The 13508-nt window shown below is 34.2% G+C and overlaps 1 protein-coding gene across 11 annotated transcripts in view; it reads right to left on the bottom strand.

The window, feature by feature from the left end:
- st3gal4 (ST3 beta-galactoside alpha-2,3-sialyltransferase 4) overlaps positions 1 to 13508 on the bottom strand; it is a 50015-nt gene that overhangs the window by 23590 nt on the left and 12917 nt on the right. The window contains exon 1 of one of the 11 annotated variants that reach the window (XM_058750777.1): positions 4311 to 4330. The exons of 8 other annotated variants lie outside the window; for them this stretch is intronic. The gene's annotated coding sequence lies outside the window, so the exon portion shown is untranslated. Of the gene's footprint in view, positions 1 to 2778; positions 2802 to 4172; positions 4192 to 4310; positions 4331 to 13508 lie in introns of those variants that run through there. 2 more of the 11 variants (XM_058750778.1, XM_058750776.1) reach the window with 2 other exon arrangements.

Consider the following 13508-nt stretch of genomic DNA (forward strand, 5'->3'; position numbering starts at 1 on the left):
GCATATCTCATAAAACGTACCTATACGTATGAACCGCTGCAGTTTCCAGTTAAAATGAACACTAGATGCAGTAAAACACAGACAACTTTTATTCCTTTTCACACAAAGTATGATTTACAGGGACAGGGTTTCGATTTAAAATTCCTTGCTCGACACTCCAGAATAAATGTAACATGTTGTGGGATTTGAAAACTGATACATTAGAACATTAGCGTCACATGTACAGCTTCATATGGCTGGGTTTTCTACCATTTGCTCATGCGATACGACGTTGCACTTGTGAGGAGAAGTGCTCCAGTATGAATCTCGTGAAACTACACTTCAACAAAACAGCTCAAACCCACGCAAAAGAAAGTTACATTTGCAAGGTTGCATCAGCAGATGCATTTTTATATCACTTTTGCAATCATTAACACTATCGGGTAGATTCAGGGTTGGCTTTGGTGTAGTAGGGGGTTTGTTATTTTAAAATTAAAAATGTATTAAATTACAATGGACAAAACTTCTACAGCTGTTATTAACCTTAATGTTACAAATGGACTAGTTTTACCCTTCGCATTCATTTATCACTGCTGATTAATCGGCAAAACAATCAATCTTTCAACTTCATAATACATTAGTGTGATACCAGTCCAAAAACAGCTTTACATTATGTACAATAAGTCTAAAAAACAAACCTGAGCTTTCTGATGAGTCACTTTTGAAGATGTAAAAATGCTAAATAAACCAGTAACTGCACAATAAATTAACTATATTATTGTGACGTTGCTCTAACATTTAACAACATCCCTTAATAACAAATTCTTCTCGTTTAGGATTTTAAATTTCACTTCAGACCATGCGTCTTCATCATTCTTCTTGTGTATAGAACATTAATAACTCTTTCTTATGAATACTTAACTTTGACATTAGGGCTGCAACAGAAGATTATTTTGATAATCGATTAATCTAGTGATTATTATAACGATTAATCGACTAACCATCGGTTATTTCGCCGATTAATCAGTAGACGTTGATTATTCAGCTTTTGCAATTAGTTAAAATATTAAGTTATACATATTCTAACATAAAGGTCAATTCAGCTTTAGAAAAGCATATTATGTAATTACAATTATTATACAATTAATTGGTAACACTTTACAATAAGGTGCATTGGTTAACATGAACTAAGAATGAACAATACTTCTACAGCATTTATTAATCTTGGTTAATGTTCATTTCAGCATTTACTAATGCATTTATAAAAATCACAAGTTGTGTTTTTTAACACTAGTTAATGCACTGTGAACTAACACGAACAAACAATGAATAACTGTATTTTTATTAGCCAACATTAGCAAAGATTAATACATGAATTTAATACATGTATTGTTCATTCATGTTAATTAATACATTACAATAAGGTATCATTTGTTAACATTAGTTAAAGTGTTATCAATTCATTATACAAATAGATGTATTTGGCACACAGAATGAGACACACTCACCATTTAATTAGTTACATGGGAAAGTAACACATCATTCTGCTCAGTGTTGGGTAAGTTACTTTCAAAAAGTAATTAATTACAATTACTAATTACATCATCAATATTGTATTTAAATTACTTTACTGATTACTCTGTCTGAAAAGTAACTTAGTTACTCAATAAGTAACTTAATTATTCAAATCGCTAATTAGGCTACATCTTAAAATCCCTATAAACCTTAATAGAAATTAAACTGTTTATTCTTTCAATTTGAGTCAAACATAGAATAGTTTAGCCTTTTAGATTTAACACAACTTTAATACTTAAACATTTTTATTAAAAATGTTAACCTTCTTTGGTTAACAAATATAAATACTCTGCAAAATATCTGAATAACAAAAAAGCTTAAAAGTTAAACAATACTTTTCAGTTTGATGTTCATGAAAAGCCCAACTAGTAAAATCTATACAGGTTTATGTAAAAATAACACGTTAACTAAATGTAGGTAATAATAAATTCTTTTTTTTCATTAAGTTAATTTAGAAAAACGTTTGGAGTAGTTTTGTTCGTTAAATATAAGTTTTATATAATGTATAACGACCTAGCGGCCAGCAGCATACAGTGAGCTGATCTTTGCCTATGTTTGATCAATTTAGCCTTCTCAAATCATCTCGACTTGCCTAAAATAAAATCTATAGATATGCTAAAACAGTTCAAGCATATAATCATGTTTAAACGTTAAACCTGCACTATAATAATAATGTGTGCTAGCCAGGGGCGTAAATTTCATCTGACAGTAGGGGGGGACAATAAACATAAAATTTCTCAAGAGCAATTTTTGAAGGGGACACAAATAATACAGCCAAAATTGTACTTGCAAGGATAGATATGTGTACATAGCATGGAGACCGTGTTTAAATATGAGTTCATGGTTCACCACGCGGTCATATTATAATTATTATTTTGCGTCATTCATAGTATTTTAGGTTTCGTCTCTTTCGCATTAATTCAACCGCATTAAATCCACTGATCTGCCACTTAACATCATAGTGAACGAAACCCAACACATAGGTCTACAATATTAGCCTAATATCAGTTCACACACAGGGTTATCGCCGTGTTAGTTGTAGTGGGTGACAAGCTACGATATTAAGCTTGTCAAACTTATAATCGGTCATAGAAAATACATCGGATGTCATAATTTTTTTGTCATGACTAATTTATTAATGATCCAGCATCATCTGTATTAAAGATAAAGAATAATTTCACTCGATGTTTAAAGAGAATAAAATAGCCTTGACAGCCTACTTACACATAACTACCTAGCTCTCTCTCACCGGACTCGTGTGCAGGCGGTAAAGAAGGAAAGCAGGCAGTGGACCAAACCACTGAGGAAAGGGAGGGGGGAATCTAAACATTTCTGAACTTAAAACGTTTTTTTGCGTTTATTTTGTTTTATTAATCACACAATTATTTTAAGTATATGTCCATTATATTATTTCCAATACACAGAGTCACTTGTAATTATATTTTTACGGGGGACAAGCCTTAGATAGGGGGGGTCCTGTCCCCCCGTCCCCCCCAGGATTTACGCCTATGGTGCTAGCCTATATCCAAGTTTGTGCGGAGAGTGGAAGCTAAAGCGCGCTCTGCAGGACACGGAGGCACCAGGGACATCACTTGCATTTTTTCAGAGGAAACAACTTAAAATAGCCTACGCCGTAATTATTTTTATTTATTTTTTCTGATAAAGGTAAGAGTAATACATCATTCGGAACTGTAAAGGGTCTACTTTATTTGTGTGCACTCACAATATCAACAAAAGGTTAAACAAAGAAAACAAACATGATGAGTTTTCTGCCGTCTACCATCAATAAAGATGCATTTCTCTCTAAAGGCGCGTCTAATGAGGAGACTTCATCCTTGCGACAGGGACTCAGAAAACATAGTTGATTAAATAATTCAAATATGTCCTTACTATTTCCCGCGGACACATTCATGTCACATTCAGTCGCAGCAGCACGGTCTCGGCTAATACGGGACGGTTGGCAACCCTATGTATCTGAGTATTTAAGGTTTCTCTGTGAATCAGGAAAATCTGAAAGTAAATGAACTGGCGCGCGGAGGGTTAACGCCGCTGCATTCAATTTTATCTTTAGATGGTGAATTTAGATTTCAAATTCAATATTGATTTTAGAACTGTTGAAATTATTTAGTGTATGTAACGCAAGTACTTTATAAGTAACTGTAATTAAATTACCTAAAAATGAACAGTAATCCCTTACTTTACTTTTTCAGTGGATAAGTAATTTAATTACAGTAACGCGTTACTTAGTAACGCGTTACACCCAACACTGATTCTGCTTAACATCTCCATTTGTAAGTGATAAGAATAAAAATAAAGGTAACGTTAAGTGATGAGATGCTTTGGATAAACTATTTTATTCAAAACATAATGTCTTAAAATAGCCTACCTTACAGGGTTATGATAATGATTTCTGTAAAACAAACTATCACTTTAATTAAATATTTTTTCCCTACTAATAAAAAACATTTTATCATTAGCTAGCTCCACACCGGAGAGCTGCTTTATTTCAGAAAATCAAGATGCAATTCTAACTGAAAGCGACATTGACGTAAAGCTGCTTGATTTAAGGCTATTGCATAAAGTACTATATAAATAAACATGATGTGAGCGGACTTTACTTGAGTAACTGCAGAGCTCATGCAAACATCCACATCGTTGTAATCAGATGCATTTTTAACTGCTGCTTTCACACTGCTGTCAGTTTTTGTTGTTTATTTTGTTATTGAGAGGAAAGCGCGCAATATATATATATTTACATATTCATCAAACGCCGCTCAGGTTCGGGTGTGTCTTCTTCTCTTGAATTGCATCCAGGAGAGCTGAACTACAGTCTTGCGCTACAGCGCCACTCTGGTCGAACCGCAGTATTGCAGGCGCTTGCATATTAGGTCATGTGAGATCAAACGATTACTCGACAACAATTTTTTTATGTCGACTAATCGTTTCAGCCCTATTTGACATCAATCCCAAATCATGTATTTACATATAACCCCTATCACCTCTCTCTGGACGGCACAAGTTTTGTGAAGGTCACATATTGAGCATGCGTTTAGCACCACTCACTGGACATTTCATTTTCATTGTTGCAGAAACATTGCCACATGCACATATTTCCAGTGAGCCTGGGTCGACAATAGAAGATTGGAAAAAAAACTCTGATGTGTCCCGATTTTTGCTGCAATATTCAGATTTTGGTGTAAACGACATGAAAGCATGGATCCATCCTGGCTTGGTGCTGTAATGGTGTGAGGATATGGAGTCAATTTAATGCCGCATATATATGCAAAAGAAAATAAAGTTTTGCAAAAGAAAATAAGTTTTGCAAAGAAAAATAAAGAATTGCAAAATAGATAAATAAAACAGAGCAAAAGCAATGATTTTGCAATACATATTTTCCATGGCCATATCTACTAATTTATTTGCAATGCAGCTTTTATTTTGCGTTTCAGTCAAGTTTGAGTTTGCGATACTGTTTTCCCTTTGCGCTTCACGTTTCTGCGCGTCTCACTTTGTGGCGCTGTTTTGACATGGGGGTGGAGTCAGGGGACGGGGGCGTGTCCAACAGGCCTGGGCATGCCTCCCTGGAAGTGACGTCATCGGCCCGAGACGCAGATCACAGCTGATCCAGGCACCGTCACTGAGCAGAGGCATGCGGGCGGATCGTTTCCTTTTATTCACTAGCTTTAAAACATGCATGTTTTCATTTTATTAACAAATGTATATGTGTATTAGCAGCGTTTGCTCAAGTTAAAGAAGTTGTTAATATGAACATCTGCTGTTTATTTCTCTCAAGGTGTGCACACTTTTATAGCATTAAAATGTGTATCGTTTCATCTGGTTAACTAAATGTGCATTAATAGTGCTTGTTTAAAATCTCTTAACCTGTGCACAGCTCTTTGTTTACATTAGTTCAGAGTTACTGCTAGTTTTAATGTAAAAGAATGCAATTAACTTCACAAACTATACATCATTAAAAGGTCTAAGACTCAAGCTTCATATCCATCTCGACTTCGTTTTCATTTACATAACTCCTGGCATAAATTAAGAAATGACTGGCACTGGAAGTTTAAAAAGATTAAAAAGTCATTTTGGTTTAGTTTTGTCGTGGCCACGAGATATTAAGTCGTGGGAACGTGATATACTGTATGCCGTGGCCATGAGTTTAATCATGCATAAACAAACCCGCGTGACCATAGCAACCTGGGATTATCAGAGACTGATCAAATATATTTATCCATCCCACAGTCCGTTGATCGTGTCTTTTTATGTAATATATGTGTATATTAGGCTATTATTATTATTATTATTATACAGCCCTGAACGTTAAGAGATCGAAATGAAGGGAAAATAAATCAAATACATAACAACGAATATGAAAATATTACTAATACTAATAAAATACATGGACTTACAAGACTTGTGGGATGGATACAAATGTTTTCTTGTCGGCCTATTTTATTATACTTTAACATTCATTCATAATAAACTTAATTCGAATGTTGTCTACATCGCGATACAGTCCAGTACGTAGCCTATGGTTAACACTTCAACCACCAGAGGTCGCTGTATACCTAAAAGCGCCAGCGGGTCAAATTCACCCATGCCATGACTACTGTTTTGATATGGCTAAAAACGTAGTATGTCACTGTATTATGCCACTGTCTTCACAATGTCTAGAGTCATAAAATTATTATTTTTAGTCATTATGAAATGTTTTTGTCCTGTTGTTTTAAGTTCACAGCTATTTTTAAGCAGGTTACACTAATCACTTTTCTTAATGATGAATATAAACCAGTCTGCAATGACAACGAGAATTACGAGGAAATAAATACATATTTGGGTGTTGTAATATTATAGCTAATAAAATGTTTCAAGATAACCCATGTTATTTAAATGACTAAAACACCCTAAATAGACTATTATAAGCAATACTAATTCACCACATTGCAAAAGATGTACAATGACAAATTCAAGTGCACAGTTTCACCTAATTAATGAATTTGTTTAGTTATATAATTTATCATTTGAATAAGAGAACAACACCAATAAACTTGGGGTAATCATAAAAATTGTTTTATTCATTACATCATAGTTCAGATTTTTTTTTCAGGAATAAATAAGCAACACAGTAGCGAACCATAAACGATAAAAAAAATTGCAAACACAAATTAATATTTAATCCAAAGTTTGAACATTTATGAGTAGAGGAATAAACATCTTCATTTGAACGTGATGACAGGAATTATGCGTAAATTTGTCCTGATGGCGCTTATAGGTATAAATGCCCCATTTTTGTTCTGGTTTTATCTAAACAATTTTTTTAACAATAAACAGGGGATTGTAAATAACACAATTTTAGTAAAAGTCAATGACTGTAAGACTTGGATATTTTTAATTGAAAATATATTATGTAGCCTATTTGAAAAACAGCCATGGGTAAAATTACACCGTGGTGGTGTTAATATAATAATTTAATAATGCTTTTTTTTAAAAATAATTTCTTAATTAAAAATAAAATATTAATAAATACATCTCTGATAATCCCAGGTTGCTATGGTCACGCTGGTTTGTTTACCCATTAATATCTCGTGGCCACGAGAAATTTAAACCAAAAAGACTCAAGCTTCATTTTTTTTTTAACTTCCAGTGCCAGTCATTTCTTAATTTATGCCAGGAGTTATGTAAATGAAAACGAAGTCGAGATGGATATGAAGCTTGAGTCTTAGACCTTTTTAATGATGTATAGTTTGTGAAGTTAATTGCATTCTTTTACATTAAAACTAGCAGTAACTCTGAACTAATGTAAACAAAGAGCGCTGTGCACAGGTTAAGAGATTTTAAACAAGCACTATTAATGCACATTTAGTTAACCAGATGAAACAATACACATTTTAATGCTATAAAAGTGTGCACACATTGAGAGAAATAAACAGCAGATGTTCATATTAACAACTTCTTTAACTTGAGCAAACGCTGCTAATACACATATACATTTGTTAATAAAACGAAAGCATGCATGTTTTAAAGCTAGTGAATAAAAGGAAACGATCCACCCGCATGCCTCTGCTCAGTGACGGTGCCTGGATCAGCTGTGATCTGCGTCTCGGGCCGATGACGTCACTTCCAGGGAGGCATGCCCAGGCCTGTTGGACACGCCCCCGTCCCCTGACTCCACCCCCATGTCAAAACAGCGCCACAAAGTGAGACGCGCAGAAACGTGAAGCACAAAGGGAAAACAGTATCGCAAACTCAAACTTGACTGAAACGCAAAATAAAAGCTGCATTGCAAATAAATTAGTAGATATGGCCATGGAAAATATGTATTGCAAAATCATTGCTTTTGCTCTGTTTTATTTATCTATTTTGCAATTCTTTATTTTTATTTGCAAAACTTATTTTCTTTTTGCAATACTTCATTTTCTTTTGCAATTCTTTATTTTTCTTTGCAAAACTTATTTTCTTTTGCAAAACTTTATTTTCTTTTGCATATATATGCGGCATTAAATTGACTCCATATGAGGAGATTTTCTTGGCACACTTTGGGACTCTTAGTACCAAATAAGCATCGTTTAAAGGCCTCAGCCTACCTTGTATTGCTGTATTGTTGACCACGCCCATCCCTTCATTACCACAGTGTGCCCATCTTGAGAAGGCTACCTCCAGCAGGATAGCGTGCCATGTTACAAAGCTCAAATCATCTCGAACAGGTTTCTCAAACATGAGTTCTCTAAACTCAAATGGCCTCCAGAGTCATCAGATCTCAATCCAACAGAGCAGCTTGGATGTGCAGCTGACAAATCTGCGTGATGCTCTCATGTCAATATGAACCAAAATCCAGCACTTAGTGGAATCTACGCCATGAAGAATTAAGGCAGTTCTTAAGGCATGTGTACATGGTTTCTTCCACTTTCTATGACATACGTGGTCCCAATTGAATGGTATGGTCTTGGCAACTATCCTGTGAGTAAATCCCTTTTGATAATATCTGAAGGCTGGATTACTAAATTTGATTATTAACTCTGCTTTCCATAATTCCCTGACGTTTCCCATATAGCCTTTCTCACTATGTTTCATCAGTTCCTGAATCTCTCTCTTGGTCACACTCATGTCCAGAGCGCAGGTGCTACGTTGAAAGTCTTTGTCCAAGGTCATTTTTTGGGATCAAGCAAGATTCATTTTCCATCTTCCCAGTTTATAAGCAGATTTAACAATGTTAACTGCTATTTAATCACATTCTGTGATGGCCAAAGTTCTGGGGCCATATTGAAAATCTGGGAATCAAAACTAGTTCAAATCGAGAAGCATAAAGAAAGGTGTGTGTGTGTGTGTGTGTGTGTGTGTGTGTACATATACATACACACACACACACACACATTTACTAATTTATGAATTATTCTTCAAAATCTCATTTTGTGTTCCACAGAAAGTCATACGAGTTTGGAACAACTTGAGGATGATTAAATGATGACAGAATTAAAAGATGACAGAAAAAGTTATTTCTACAGGCCCATTCTAAACCAATTAGATCTTTCTTTTCAGGCCTGCTGGTTCAAATTATACTCAACACATACTCATCTGCTATATTCTAAACGGCCTGCGCCTGAAGTATATGAGAAAAAAAATCGAACTTATATACAAATATTTAATAAATATTTTAATACATAAATATTTAAATCAATCAATCAATCATATTTATCAGTCAGAGATGAAAAAGGTTTTCCAAGCATCAAAACATAATTGTAATACAGCTTTAAATGTATTAGAAAGTGTGCTGTTGTAATCTAATCAAAAAAAAAAAAAAAAAAAGACTACCATGTTTTTACCATCATTTACAGAAGAAACCCAAACTGCAATGATTCATATTAATTGCTGGAAACTGCAGTAATTTTGGATGTATGAATCATAAGATGACATTAAAAACACTTTTAATCACAACGCAGTCCTAAAACATAAATTAAACATAATTTTTAAATCTTTATCTTTGCCACTATCCTTCAAACCACTATATTTTACTCATTTATCAGCAAGAAGTTTTTAATCATCTAAATGTCTGTGGAAACTTGAAGGAACTAGTTGTAATGAGCCATGACAAAAGGGTTATTTTCACGGAGTTAACTAAAAAACCATCAATTACAAACTCACCATCAGTACAGTATCAATAAACACAACTTCAAAAACCAAGCTGATGCTGCTGCTCCGAGACAGAACGGCACATTTTCTGACTGTGCAACGAGCATGTGAACAACCCTAAAAAACAATAGACACAACTCCTCTAAAGTGCACATAACCTTGTAAGCAATAAGCTGCAAGAATGGAAGACAGAAAGAGTAATAAAACGAGTATATTCTCAATACCACATCATTTTAACATGCATTTATCTGCAGTTAAACAGTATAGTTTCTTTCAATCCATATGAGAGATGGCATAAAAATAGCTACGAGCTGCTGGAAATAGAATTCAATAATCTTGATAGGCTTGAGCTCACAGCTCCTCCGCTCACCCAATTTAACCCTGGCTCCGCGTCCAGACACAGCCATCATTCAGCAGCCAGAGCGTGTCCCAGCATGCTCGGCATAAGAGACCCTTCTCTGAAACACTTGATTCTGAGTGAGATTAAATTAACACATTTGACATTAACAAGCAAACACATACGTACGCTTTATCTTTTTGGCGCTGAGTAATAAGTCACATGGTGGGAACGGTCTAAAACTCCCAAAACCAAAGGGCGAAAAACATTAAACATTTTCATTTCACAACAGCTCACTGATAAAGAATTTTGAAATCATTAATAGGAGGAACATGGGGTTTGTAATGGTGTCAGCAGTAACATGAAATGCCTTATATATATATATATATATAAATTCATTAAGGTACTTCATGTCAATTGATTATTTTATTTTGAACTGACACAAACTGAAAGATGAGACTACTTATAATAGACGTCCACCAATAGTGGATTTCACCAATAATAATCACACTGGCCGATAACTGAATAATTAACAATGTTTTTCAAATGGATACTAAATGAAAACAAATATAACACTGCAAGTAAAAAGTGCTGAACTTACAAAAAACATGAAACCATGAAAATGAACTATACTTTTAAATATTAACATTTTAATTAGGCCTGCACATTGATCATTCATGGTAATTAGCTAATTATAACAAATACAACTTTAAAAAATATATATATTATTATTAAAAATCTACAATGATTAATCCTTTTACGGCTGTTGTTAACCTTAATGTTACAAACAGACTCTTATTCTTACTCTTAGCATTCATTTATTGTGCCGATTAATCGGCAAACCGATCAATCGTTCAACCTCTAATTCATAATAAGTGTGGCACCAGTGCAAAAACACATTATGTGCAATAAGTCTGAAAACAAAAGTGAACTTTCTGACGAGTCACATTTAAACTACATTGTGACGTTGCTCTAACATTTTAACAACATCCCTTAATAACATTTTTCTCATTTAGGATTTGAAATTTTACTTCAGACCATGCTTCTTCAACATTCGTATTGTGTATACAAAGAAGTTCAGTCCACTAATGAAGGTTTGACGTCAGACGCAAATGCTGCGGAAAGATGTTCCCTGAATGTTTGAACATGAATGACCATACGCACCTAACTAAATTAAACTAAAGCTTTAACATCAGTCCCAAATTGTGTAATTACATCTAAGCCCTATCACCTTTCAGGATGGCTTAAGTCTTTCACTTCTGTTCTGCACGCTTTCCATGTAGAAAACACAGAACTGAAATTCAAGGTGCATGTAATGAGCACCACATGCTGCAAGGCCGTGAGGCCACGGTCCAACCCGACCTCTGAAACAATGCTAGTCTGTGTGGCAAATGGAGAGCAAACAGAAAAATGGGTGGTGGTAGTTTAGTGGTTATGGTTGGTAATGTAACCATTTCAAGTTTAACCTTAGGTAGGAACACTTGGAGAGAACCATGCCACCACTGTGCACTTAAACCAGCTTGAGTATTATGTTGATATTATAGTTTTGTGTGGGTGGTTTTTGTGGCATTGACATTTTTTTGTACGTTTGAAAAGCACAAGGCTTCTCAAATTCTTATTTGGGAATATGAAAGTCGTAATGGAAAAAGGTACTGCAGTGCACCTGCACTTCAATTTGACTTCATAACATTTCAAAGAGTAATAAGCTTAAAAGAAAACATTTACCAAAAAATGAAAATTTACTCAATCTCATGACATCCTGAGGCTGAGGCTACGTCCACACGAAGCCAGAGCTTTCCCCATCTGATCTTTTTTTCCCCTCGTCTCAAGAAATTTCTGTTTCTTATTATACATTTTTATGTATCAGCTGCCAGAGTTCATGCCAGGAATCACGATCGTTTGTCACCGTTTCTGCTGTAAACTAGTTTTATTTTTAAATAAAAGATTTGATGATGCATATTATATACCAGCAAGCAGATGCGACCAGAATATGAACCCAATAAGCTAAATTGCATAAGCATTTTCCCATAAAGAACGTACACATAAGGAGTGCTTAGCTGTATAGACAGTATATAAGCACGTGTATACTATATTATGAGTCATTATGAGTTGATTAGTCTCCACTTGTTTCAGTTCTCCTCCTTCTCCTTCTCTTCCAGTTCTGTTTATAAGCCCTGGGTTTCCCTGTCTCCACGTCAGCTGTTTCCTCGTTTCCCAGGCCCGAGAGGAAACTTTTTTTTTTTAATTGGCTTAGAAATCAGATAATGGACAATAACCAATAAATGATTTGTTTGAAAGGTTTATGCCTTTTATTCAGATAACACAGTGATAGCTGGACGCTTTTATCCATAATAGGGATTTCCTGGTAAGTTGTAAGTTATTACTTCTATATGAGTCCGTCTTGCACTTTCTGCACCCTACGGCTTTGTGTATAACTAATATATATATATATATATATATATATATATACATACATACACACACACACACATACATATCTAACCTTACTGTTGTCACATTTCCCTGGTTAAATAAACATTACATTAAAAAGACCAAATACAATTATATTTTGTATTTTTACACTGTGTAATATTCTGTTTATCAACACCAATAAATCTCATCAAGTTAGTGTTTTTTACGTATTTTTACATTTATTCCAAAATAATAACAAAAGGCAGTAACAATACAAACATATTTTATTTGTCAACCAATGTTCAGCTGTTCTTTTTAACTTTACCAGCGGGTGTCCCTGTTGGACAGAATTACTAGTGACTTTTACACTTTTTAATGTCGCATTTTGTAATACTTGCGTTGATTTATTTTTGTAATATAATAATTGTAACAATTTTCTCATCCATTTTTTTTTTTCTCTAAAGAGACTCTGCCTCTCTTGCCTTGACTGATGGCAGGCAAAGCCGTCCAACACACAAACATTAGAAATTCAGTAATCTTATCCTTGCGGCTTTGAGGTTATGTAAATTGTGGCAGGTTATTTTACATTAATTTCATGCATGGAAATTAATAAAGTGATGAATGGAAATTGGGCAGTTCAATTAAGTATAGAATTTTTGTAATAGCTACAAAAATGAAAATGGGCAGATGTGGGATCACCGAGAAATGAAATGTTTTTTGTTTTTTTTTGTTTGTTTGTTTGTTTGTTTTATTACAATTTGTATAGCCACGGTTTTATTACAAATAGCATGCTTAAACTATGGTGAGTGTAGCAAAATGTTTTAACTGTAATACCTTTTTTTATGCATTGAAAAACCATTTTCGTAAGTTTTGTTGCAAACTATTTTTACTGTTATTTTATAATGAAAAACTGTAGCAATATATTTATAATATTTATAGAAAGCATTCATTGTTAAAAAAAAAAGATAATTTATGTCACGTACTGTAAATGCTCTAGGCCTACAAGTTTGAGGCATTAATTATAACATTATTATATACACCAAATAGTTTGACCATACTTTCTTCTTTCACAGCA

Source organism: Onychostoma macrolepis, chromosome 18, assembly GCF_012432095.1.
Source record: "Onychostoma macrolepis isolate SWU-2019 chromosome 18, ASM1243209v1, whole genome shotgun sequence".
Lineage (NCBI taxonomy): Eukaryota > Metazoa > Chordata > Actinopteri > Cypriniformes > Cyprinidae > Onychostoma > Onychostoma macrolepis.